This window comes from Aotus nancymaae, unplaced genomic scaffold, assembly GCF_030222135.1.
Source record: "Aotus nancymaae isolate 86718 unplaced genomic scaffold, 86718_ANA_hifiasm-v0.15.2.pri h1tg000051l, whole genome shotgun sequence".
Taxonomy (NCBI): Eukaryota; Metazoa; Chordata; class Mammalia; order Primates; family Aotidae; genus Aotus; species Aotus nancymaae.
The window spans coordinates 411,651-422,825 of record NW_026988465.1 but is presented as its reverse complement, the minus strand read 5'-3'; the positions used below and the strand labels follow the sequence as shown (position 1 = coordinate 422,825).

The 11,175-nt window shown below is 43.0% G+C and overlaps 1 long non-coding RNA gene across 1 annotated transcript; it reads left to right on the top strand.

Annotated features, from left to right (window-relative positions):
- Nucleotides 1-4,356: 4,356 nt before the first annotated feature.
- On the top strand, nt 4,357-11,175 carry LOC135269214 (uncharacterized). The gene is made up of 2 exons (XR_010337502.1): nt 4,357-4,888; nt 10,766-11,175. It is a non-coding gene; the product is annotated as an uncharacterized LOC135269214 (long non-coding RNA).

Below are 11,175 nucleotides of genomic sequence, written 5' to 3'. Positions count from 1 at the left end.
TTGCTGGAAATGTGATCCCCGCACGCAGCCACACAGGAGCAGATGGATGAGTCAGGCTCAAAAGCAGGAGCCGAGCAGCGTTCCAGGGAGCCAGGAAGGACTTCTTTGGCAGGCAGTGGAGCCTGACCCCCCTCCTTTCCCTGGTGCAAATGTGCTCTCACTCTTCCTGGTCCTCTTTCCTTTAGTATCCAGGCTGGGGTGACAGATAGGAGTCAGGAGCAGCAGGAGGCGCGGCAGGGATGAGTGGGAGAGCAGGGGCAAGAAGGGCTGGGTCGTGCTGGTTTTGACCCTCATACTCCCTACTCTGCACAGCATTTTTTTTTTTTTTTTTTTGAGACAGAGTCTCGGCTCACTGCAACCTCCACCTCCGCGGTTCAGGTGATTCTTGTGCCTCAGCCTCTGAAGTAGCTGGGATTACAGGCCTGCGCCACCACATCCGACTAATTTTTGTATTGTTTTTATAGAAACACGGTTTCACCATGTTGGCCAGGCTGGTCTCGAACTCCTGGCCTCAGGTGATCCACCCATCTTGGCCTCCCAAAGTACTGGGATTACAGAAGTGAGCCACTGCACCCGGCCAAATTTCCCCTTTCTAATTAAAACCCAGAACCTCCTAATTTAGCTGTTAAAACCCAGCCTCTTGGTGGTCAAGGGCAGCTGGGGATTTAGCTCCTTAGGCCCTCCTGTGCTTGTCCCCCAGCCCCTGTCTGTGTGCGCAGGGCAGCCGATGCACGCTCATGAGACTTTGCTAAAAGGTGAGGGGCTGCAAAGGAAGTGAAGGTTGAAAGTTAAGTGCTATGGCTTCTCAGTGAACTTGGAGGCCATTAAAAATATCCTTTTCAGAAATAACACTTCCTTTCCCCCTTGTTCTTACAGGAAACAGATAAGCACACAGCAGAAATCTGATTAAAGAACAACCTGCAATTTTTTCTGAAAACATAGAACTTGTGGATTTTTTTTTTCCATATGTGAAGCCTATTGTGGGTGAGTGGCACCTATCAGGGCCAGTGGTGCTGGGGGAAAAGAATTTCCCAAGAGAGTTGTAGGTAAAGAAAGGCAGATTTATTAGAGAAAGTAGGATATACATCATAAGGTCGAAATGGGCAGAATCAGCAGGAGAGGAGCTGACTGCAAGGGAACGAAGGCTTGCTGAAGATTTTATAGGATGGTTCTCAGGCTGATTGATAACGCCAAGGCAGCAGGCAGCTCACTTGCATTCTTCTGTCAGCCGAGGTGTTTGATGATAAGTTGAAGTGTTTGATGATAAGCAGGAAGTTTGTGAGTTATGTACATTATTTGCGCAGGAGGGCCATATGTCCTGGGCCATAAAGAAAAGCAAACCTATAGCTTATCTACTTTCCCTTGCTACTCCTGAGTAGCTGGGACTACAGGCGTGCGCCACCATGCCCAGCTAATTTTTGTATTTTTTAGTAGAGACGGGGTTTCACCATGTTGACCAGGATGGTCTCGATCTCTTGACCTTGTGATCCACCCGCCTCGGCCTCCCAAACTGCTGGGATTATAGGCGTGAGCCACTGCGCCTGGCCAACTTCAGATCTTTAGATAAACTTTCAACCAATTTACAGCCAGAAAATCTTAGAATCCACCTATGACCTGGAAGCCCCCCACACCACCACCTTGGGCACGTGTTCCAGAATCTCCTGGGGCTGTGTCAGGTGCCGTGGTCACTCACATTTGGCTCAGAATAAATCTCTTCAAATACTTTACAGAGTTTGATCATATTCAATTTTATTGCATATATTATATTGCATATGAGTTTAACTCATATTTTATTGTGAGTTGTTGTTAATCTCTTACTGTGGCTAATTTGTAAATTAAACTTTATCATGGATATATATGTATAGGAAAAAAAACACGTATGTATAGCATTCAGTACTATCCATGGTTTCAGGCACCCACTGGAGATCTTTGAACACGTCCCCTGCAGTTAAGTGGGGGACCGCTGTGTATTTCTATATAATGTGCCGCATATGTAGTGTAGACAAAATGGGAAATCTGAAAATGAAAGGCAGAAAATGAACATAAGGTTTTATTTATTTACTTTTAGAGACGAGGTCTCGTTATATTGCCCAGGCTGACCTCAAACTCCTGGGCTCCAGCAATCTTCCCACCTCGGCCTCCCAAGTAGCTAGGACTACTGGCAAGTAGCCACCACACCCAACTTGGGTTGTTTTATTATTATTTTTATTTGTTGTAAATCATGTTGGCTACAATTAAAAACAACATATTATATACTTGAAAATGACTAAGAGATTTGGAGTGTTTTGTTAACTATGTGTGTCTGCAGCTACCTGGAGGAACTCTGGAGTGGCGACCTTGCAACCATCTTGATCTTGGTCTTTGTACTTTTGAGGTTAAAGAATTCAAATGAGAGACACAGGCAAGGTTTAAAGCATCAGGGAACGTCTATTTTAAGCAATGTGAGAGTTTATTGGAGAAAGTAGATTTGAAATTGGAAGAGGGTCAAAGAGGAGACTTGAAAATTCAAGTGCCTCTTCCACTTCTTTGCTTACAGTTTTATTCTTTTCTTTTTTTTTCCTTTTTTTTTTTTTTTTTTTTTGAGACAGAGTCTTTCACTGTGACCCAGGCTGGAACTCGATCTCAGCTCACTGCAACCTCTGCCTCCCGCGTTCAAGCGATTCTCCTGCCTCAGCCTCCCGAATAGCTGGGATTACAGGCACCGGCCACCACATCCAGCTAATTTTTGTATTTTTAGTAGAGACAGGGTTTCACCATGTTGGTCACGCTGGTCTCGAACTCCTGACCTGTGATCTGCCTGCCTCAGCCTCCCAAAGTGCTGGGATTGCAGGCGTGAGCCACCGTGCCTGACCTGCTTACAGTTTATATCCCTTACTCTTTTCCGGGCTCTCTGTCTCCACTCTTCGTTCTTCCCCTGGGCGGGCTGTCCTTCAATTACCGCATGCCCAGTAGCCTTGGCAGTAGGCGCAGGATGTTCGGGAGGAGACCCAGGTGCGGTATATTTACTGAAGTTATCCGCATGTCCATTAGAGGCAATTCTCCCTTACTGGTCGAGCACCCCTAGAGGAAGGTCGTATATCGGGCAAATTTCACACCTTGCTATTTTACTGCAGATGCTCAAAACCTTGTTTGGGACTGTGGCTTGCTAACTCCAGGTGTCTTCTGTCTGTTTCAAGGCTCCTGTTATTCCCAGGGCCAGTCATGGCCACTTATTACTCTAGAGGGATAGGTTTTTTTTTGTTTTTTGTTTTTTGTTTTTTTTTTTGTCTTTGTACAAGATTTTATTAAAGATCGTTACAAGCAACATCCAGACTCCAGAATGCAGCTGCCAAGGAGACCCTGTTACGCTGTGCGGACGGGCTGGGGCATGGCAGGCGGCTCTGGCTTCCCACCCTTCTGTTCTGAGATGGGGGTGGTAGGCAGTATCTCATCTTTGGGTTCCACGATGCTCACATGGTCAGGCAGGGGCTTCTTAGGGCCAATCTTACCAGTTGGGTCCCAGGGTAGCATCATCTTCACCTTGATGCCCAGCACACTCTGTCCGAGCAACACGTGGCGCACGGCAGTGTTAACATAGTAGTTAACAGGGTCTCCGCTGTGGAGGGATAGTTTTATGCCCTCCTGTCCCCACCTCAATGAGAACCAGACAGCTCTGGGGTCCCTTCCTTGTCCTGCTTGTTATTTCAGAGGGACAGATTTATAATCGTCTGACCGTAGCTCGAGCGGGCTAAGACGTCGTTCTTGGTATATAGTCATATACTGTAATTCATTTCTTAGCTGAATCTACCTTTATCTAACGTCACTGATATTTTTCCTCAATAAGGTCTTTTTCAATAATATTTAAAAAAAATTTTATAAACTGCACTTCATTGTCAATCAGTATAAAATGACTATCATGGCCAATTGACTCTTGTCTGTTGACCACAGGTCCTGTGTGACCTACGAAACCATACAGGGCTCCACACTCACAAGGCCACACACTTGGATGGATGTTTGACTGTCATCAGTTTGAAATTCTTTATAATTTTTGAACAGAGGATCCTGCATTTTCATTTTGCACTGGGCCCTGCAAATTATGTAGCTGTTCCTGCTGTTAGACCGTGGAATTTTTATAGAGAAAACACTCTTCAGGAGATGAGAGACATGGTACGCTCAGAGCAAATTCTGACAAATGAACTGTCTCAATTCTAATTTTTCTCATATTAAAATGTACAAGTATTTCAGTCTGAATATTTTCAGAGTTACAATCTTTTTTTTTTTCTGGAGACAGAGTCTCGGTCCGTCGCCAGGCTGGAGTGCAGTGGCACGATCTCGGCTCACTGCAACCTCTGCCTCCCGGGTTCAAGCAATTCTCCTGCCTCAGCCTCCTGAGTAGCTGGGATTACAGGCGCGCGCCACCATGTCCAGCTAATTTTTGTATTTTTAGTAGAGATGGGGTTTCACCATGTTGGCCAGGCTGGTCTCGATCTCTTGATCTTGTGATCCACCCGCCTCGGTCTCCCAAAGTGCTGGGATTACAGGCATGAGCCACCATGCCTGGCCAGAGTTACACTCTTTTTGCCTGCATACAATGTGTTTCTTTTCCAAATACACTTATCAGACAAAACTTATCAAATGACTTACTTAGCTGGGCAGTAAGTTTCATTGCATTCTGATGTAGTCTATAAATTTATCTAATTAAAAATAGGAAGTTCATCTAAAGAGTCTTCCTCCAAATGAAGATAGGCCAAAATTCAATTATAGAATTTGAGAAAGTTAAGTCTTATACATTATTAAGCTGATGCTGTTTAATTAGTTTCTCCTTTCGTTTTGTAGAACTTTGAATATATTCATTGAAAATGAAAAGGCTGTGACGAATGTTAACCCAGGCAGGACACCAAGGCAACAGGTATAATTGAGACCGTCCCAGACAAACCAAGTTGTATGGTCATCCTACTGATATGCCGTATTTCGAAAGGAGATGAGGATTGCATTTCCTGTTTAATTTTCCTGTCTGCATTGCATCCAATCAAATCACCCAAAAAAGGAATGGATACATTTAGAAGACAAACAGGGCCCCCTTACTGCTACCCAACTCCTTGTCATTTAATATTTTCAGGTAACACCCCTGGAATTAATGGGGTTTCTCATTTTTTCAACAAGACACTGAGGAGGCACTAGAGGCAGCTTCCATGTGGGATCCAATCAGAAACACTTGTTTCTCTCACAAGTCCTTTCTAACAAAAAAATCGGACTAACTAATTAATGTGACGCTTTTCAAATTGAGATCCACTGCGTTCTGCACATTTCTCTTTAATAGCCTGCTTTCATTCGCTAATGATCTTTAAAAAGAGGGTTGGTCAGGCTGGGCACAGTGGCTCAAGCCAGTAATCCCAGCATTTTCGGAGGCTGAGGATGGCAGATTATCTGAGGTCAGGAGTTCAGGACCAGCCTGGCCAACATGGTGAAACCCCGTCTCTACTAAAAATACAAAAAATTAGCTGACTGTGGTAGCACGTGCCTGTAATCCCAGCTACTCGGGAGGCTGAGGCAGGAGAATCTCTTGAACCCAGGAGGCAGAGGTTGCAGTGAGCCAAAATTGCGCCATTGCACTCTAGCCTGGGCAACAAGAGCGAAACTGCGTCTCAAAAAAAAAAAAGAAAGAAATTTGGTTAATTTGATATTTACTTTTTTTTTCTTTTTGAATAGCAAGAGTTCCAAATGTAATGACCTGTTCTTGATATATGGTTGTTAGTAGAATACCTAGCAAATATTTTTGAAAAACTATAATCAATTGACTTTGTAGGTAAAGATGCATCTTATCATGAATAAGGAAGAGTGTGGAGTGATCATTTTAAAACACCCATTTGGAAGTTTTTCTTTCCCTTGTTAAATGATGTTATTGCTACAAAATGATGTTAAAACTCATATACTCTTTTTTTTTTTGAGACAGAGTTTCGCTCTTGTTACCCAGGCTGGAGTGCAATGGCGCCATCTCGGCTCGCCGCAACCTCCACCTCCTGGGTTCAGGCAATTCTCCTGCCTCAGCCTCCTGAGTAGCTGGGATTACAGGCACGCGCCACCATGCCCAGCTAATTTTTTGTATTTTTTTTTTTTTTTTAGTAGAGACGGGGTTTCACCGTGTTGACCAGGATGGTCTTGATCTCTTGACCTCATGATCCACCCACCTCAGCCTCCCAAAGTGCTGGGATTACAGGCGTGAGCCACTGCGCCCGGCTCATATACTCATTTTTAACACTTGGAAATGTAGTTTTATAACTTTTAAAAATCTCTTCCAAAAAGAAGAGGTTTGGTTGGTTTCATATAATTAAAAGTATAAATATATAATATCTTAAATATTACAATTAGCATGTAGATTGATAATCAAACATCAAGGCTTGGTAAGTTTTTTTCAATGATTTTATCTTATTTAAATCAACCTGCATAATTCCAGTGCCGTAGGAGGCTGAGGTGGGAGGATTGCTTGGGTCCAGAAGTTTGAGCTCGAAGTGAGCTATTGGTAGGGAAACAGGAGCCCAGGAGAGCCAGAGTAATGTCATTTTACATTTGACTTCATCTTGAGACTAACAAGGCACATTCCTTTTTAGTCACCACTGATAGTCATTGTAAGGTTCGAATAAAGCAACTGAGGCCAGTTGCTTCATTCGAACCTCGGTTGCTTCATTTGAACCGTATAGTCATAAGATATTTACACTTAAGAAACAGCTTAAAGATACCTGCAGGAACACAGGGCTACAACAACAGAAAGTCAAGATGTCCCAATGCCCATGGCAATATATGCTTTCAAGATAATTATATTTATGCTTTGATGTATGCACACTCTAAAAAAAAACCAAGGATTGTTTTCTTTTAATCAACAGAATAATTAATTTTTCATGCTGTCAGCCTACCCACACATAGACATGGCTTAGCTTAGCTTTTACATAGACAAGACCTGCTATAGAAGAAAAAACTTAAAAGGCTGGGCGCGGTGGCTCAAGCCTGTAATCCCAGCACTCTGGGAGACCGAGGCGGGTGGATCACGAGGTCAAGGGATCGAGACCATCCTGGTCAACATGGTGAAACCCCGTCTCTACTAAAAAAGAAAAACTTAAAAGATAAGTTTCTCCTCTTACTTTCTGAGGACGCTGTACTCTGTATTTGAGCAGCTTTCAATAGACAATGTCTTCTCGCTGCACTCTGAGACTTGCCTTGAATTTCCTCCTGCATGAGATCCAGGAACCCTCTCCTGGGGTCTGAATCAGGACCTAAGATCGTGCCACTGCACTCCAGTCTGGACCACAGGTCCTACTCTTGGGGCTTTGTGTGTAATTGTGTGTTTGTATGTGTCCAAGCAAGTGAGTGTCTTTCTTCTTTTTTCCTTTTTTTTTTGAGATGGAGTCTCACTTTGTCGCCCAGGCTGGAGTGCGGTGGTGCCATCTTGGCTCACTGCAACCTCCACCTCCCAGGTTCAAGCAATTCTTCTGCCTCAGCCTCCCGAGTAGCTGGGACTACAGGTATGTACCACGTGTAGTAATACGCCTGTAGTGGTGTATTTTTTTTTTTTTATTTTTAGTAGAGACAGGGTTTTGCCATGTTGGCTAGGCTGGTTTTGAATTCCTGACCTTAAGCGATCCACCTGCCTCGGCCTCCCAAAGCGCTGAGATTACAGGCATGAGCCGCCGTGCCCAGCCAATCGAATGTCTTTTGTGGGTACCAGACAGTGGGACTGGCTCCTCTCAAGTGAGAAATTCCAAAGGAATTTTTGTTTGCAGATTGATCAAGTCCAATCTACAGAGACAGGAAGTGCCTCACTGCCTCAGTCTGGACGCTTGGGCTTGCTTGTTGCTGCACCAGTTGAATTGCGTTTTGGTGATTGTTTGTGCGTGTGTCGATACAGCCATGGGAAGTTTGAATCTGATAAACTGATATTCTTCTGTAATACTGTTTGGCCCCAGTATTCTTTGGAATCTGAAGTTTGCTGTTGAATGAGAAAGTGGGATGGAGCTCCCCGTATCCAGGCTTTTATGTTGCTGTTCTAAGCAGGGTTGGGCCTGGTTGGTAGGTTTCAGGTGATATTCTTCTGTGGTGCTGTTTGGCCCCTAGTGTTCTTTGAAGTCTAAAGAGGTTTTGGCCTTTAAAAATCAAACTGTCAGGCCGGGCGCGGTGGCTCACGCCTGTAATCTCCGCACTTTGGGAGGCCGAGGTGGGCGGATCATGAGGTCCAGAGATCCAGACCATCTTGGCCAACATGGTGAAACTCCGTCTCTACTAAAAATACAAAAATTAGCTGAGCGTGGTGGTGCGTGCCTGTAGTCCCAGCTACTCGGGAGGCTGAGGCAGGAGAATCACTTCAACCCGGGTGGCAGAGGTTGCAGTGAGCCGAGATGGTACCACTGCACACCAACCTGGCAACAGCATGAGACTCCCTCTCAAAAAAAAAAAAAAAAACTCAAACTGTCATGAAAATTGCTTTACTCAAGGCTGGGCGTGGTGGCTCATGCCTGTAATCCTATAACTTTGGGAGGCCGAGGTGGGTGGATCACCTGAGGTTAGGAGTTCAAAACCAGCCTGGCCTTCATGATGAAACCCCATCTTTAAAAAATAAATAAATAAATAAAATAAATTTTTTAAAAATTGCTTTACTTAAAATTTTGGTCCACAGTCTTTATTGGATCTAAGAAAAAAAAGTGTAGCCATGGAAACCAGTGAGTTTGTATTGCTATCTCATGACTGGTGTTCTGAGGTAAAAGCTATTGGATTTTTGTTTATGTGTGTGTATACATGTCTAGATGTGTTTATGTATGTCCATTTATTATGTTATACATTGTGTCTACCAAATTGGCTTATAAATAAAAGAGCGCTCATAAATTAAATAAATCCAAAGCGTTTTTCAAGTTTACGTGACTTAAAAAGATCTTTACTAAACAAGCTGGCTTTAAAATGTCTTCAGAGCTGTCAGCATACATTTCTGCCTGGGTTTTATATTTGTCTCTGCAAGATATATATTTTTTTTTTTTTGGGACCGAATTTCGCTCTTGCTACCCAGGCTGGAGTGCAATGGCGCGATCTCGGCTCACCGCAACCTCCGCCTCCTGGGTTCAGGCAATTCTCCTGCCTCAGCCTCCTGAGTAGCTGGGATTACAGGCACGGGCCACCATGCCCAGCTAATTTTTTGTATTTTTAGTAGAGACGGGGTTTCACCATGTTGACCAGGATGGTCTCGATCTCTTGACCTCGTGATCCACTCGCCTCGGCCTCCCAAAGTGCTGGGATTACAGGCGTGAGCCACCGCGTCCGGCCCTCTGCTAGATATTTTGAGGTGTCACAGTTTGACATATAAGGTTATAAAACCATAAACTCAGCCAGAATGAAATGATGTTGGTTTGTGTGCCTTTTTTGACAAATATGACTAATTTAATGTTGATAGTTAAATCTTCTGACTTATTGGAAAATTATTTAAATATTTAACTTTAAGTTTCTTCTGTCAGCACCTGATATTCACTGGCTATCCAAAAAAAATTCTTAACAAGGAAATAACAAACTTTAAATGATGAGTAGCTGTGTCTAATATCTCCATTTTCAAAAGTAATCGAGATAAACTGTTTAAAATGAAAGTACTGAGTACAGGTATACAGGATAAATGTTGCAAGTGACTTTTTGTGTAATTTAAAATATGAAAATTATTTCTGATGCTCATTGGATGTCTGGGACATTTCCAATTAAGAAAATGTTATGAGGAAACATGTTTCTAAAAATAGTGAAATATAAAATGCTAATATCTGATAGGCAGCTCAGAACTTCTTGCTTCCTAGGTTTTCACTAAAATGTAAGGTTACTGAGGATAAGAATTATAGTTAATATATAATTCTGTATATAAAATGTGCCAAAGAAGACATGTTCTTCCTGAGATAAAGAATAATTTTGTCTAATTTAGAAGTTATCTAAAGGTTAATTCTAATTATGGTCTGGAAAAGGTTATTTATGAAAAGAGGTAGTAGGGAACCAGTAAGTAGGGCAGAGAGATGGGAAGAAAGTTCTGTATATGAAGACGTATTTTTGTTTCTGTTAACTCTGAAGATTGTGCCATTGGATTAGAGAGAACATTTCCAGGGTACTGATTGAAAGGCTTGGCCGGGTGTGGTGGCTCACACCTGTAATCCAAGCACTTTGGAGGCCAAGGCAGGTGGATCACCTGAGGTTGAGAGTTCAAGACCAGCCTGACCAACGTGGTGAAACTCTGTCTTTAAAAAAAAAAAAAGAAAGAAAGAAAGGGTGATGTGCTCATAAAGATTGCTAACCCAATATGAAGCAGAGCAGAAGTTGATTGCATGGACTGAACTAACGGAGGACTGAAATAATTTCTTACGGTCTGGAGAATATTTTTCTTTTTTTTTAAATTTTTATTTATTTATTTATTTATTTATTTATTTATTTATTTATTTTAAAGACGGGTTTCACCATGTTGGTCAGGCTGGTCTTGAACTCCCGACCTAGAGGTGATCCACCCACCTTGGCCTCCAAAGTGCTTGGATTACAGGTGTGAGCCACCACGCCCGGCCCACGTTTTTCCTTTTGAGCTATTTATAACCTTTAACAATTGAGTAGACTATACTTTTGTAAACAGAAATTAAGGCATATTTTGCTCTCTGTCCAATTTCTCCAGAATTTGTAGTTCATTTATGAATATTCTTAATTCATGGCAATGCGTTTGTTTGCATAACTTCAATATGAATCTGTTTTCTTGTATACTGGGACATAGTGGAGGAACTGGCTCTTTTCCCAGGCTTTGACTGAAATGCCTTTGTGAGAGGTTCCAGCCAGCCCAATCTAGGTGAGCCTGTGTGGACAAGCATTCCTGCTGCGCTTTGTGTGAGTAACGAGGCTACCTATGTGGGTCTGAAGGTTCTTTTGCAGGTAGGTTGGTCCTGCTGTTACTTGTCTTTGGTGGAAGTGAGGCCTGGAGAGAGAAAGATTGTGTTTTGGAAGAAAACTCTGTATTAAATTAACCTTTGATTCCTGGGTGGTCATGTGGTCACCCCTGGTGTGTAGCTGCCCATGATGCCCCTCCTCAGCGTGAAGGAGCCAGAAAGATCAACAACCAGATTCCCCAGGATTGAGGAATTCATAAACAGAAAAATGGGACTGAAACCAACCCAATAGCCCCACAGGCAGTTTTTTTTTTTTTTTTTTTTT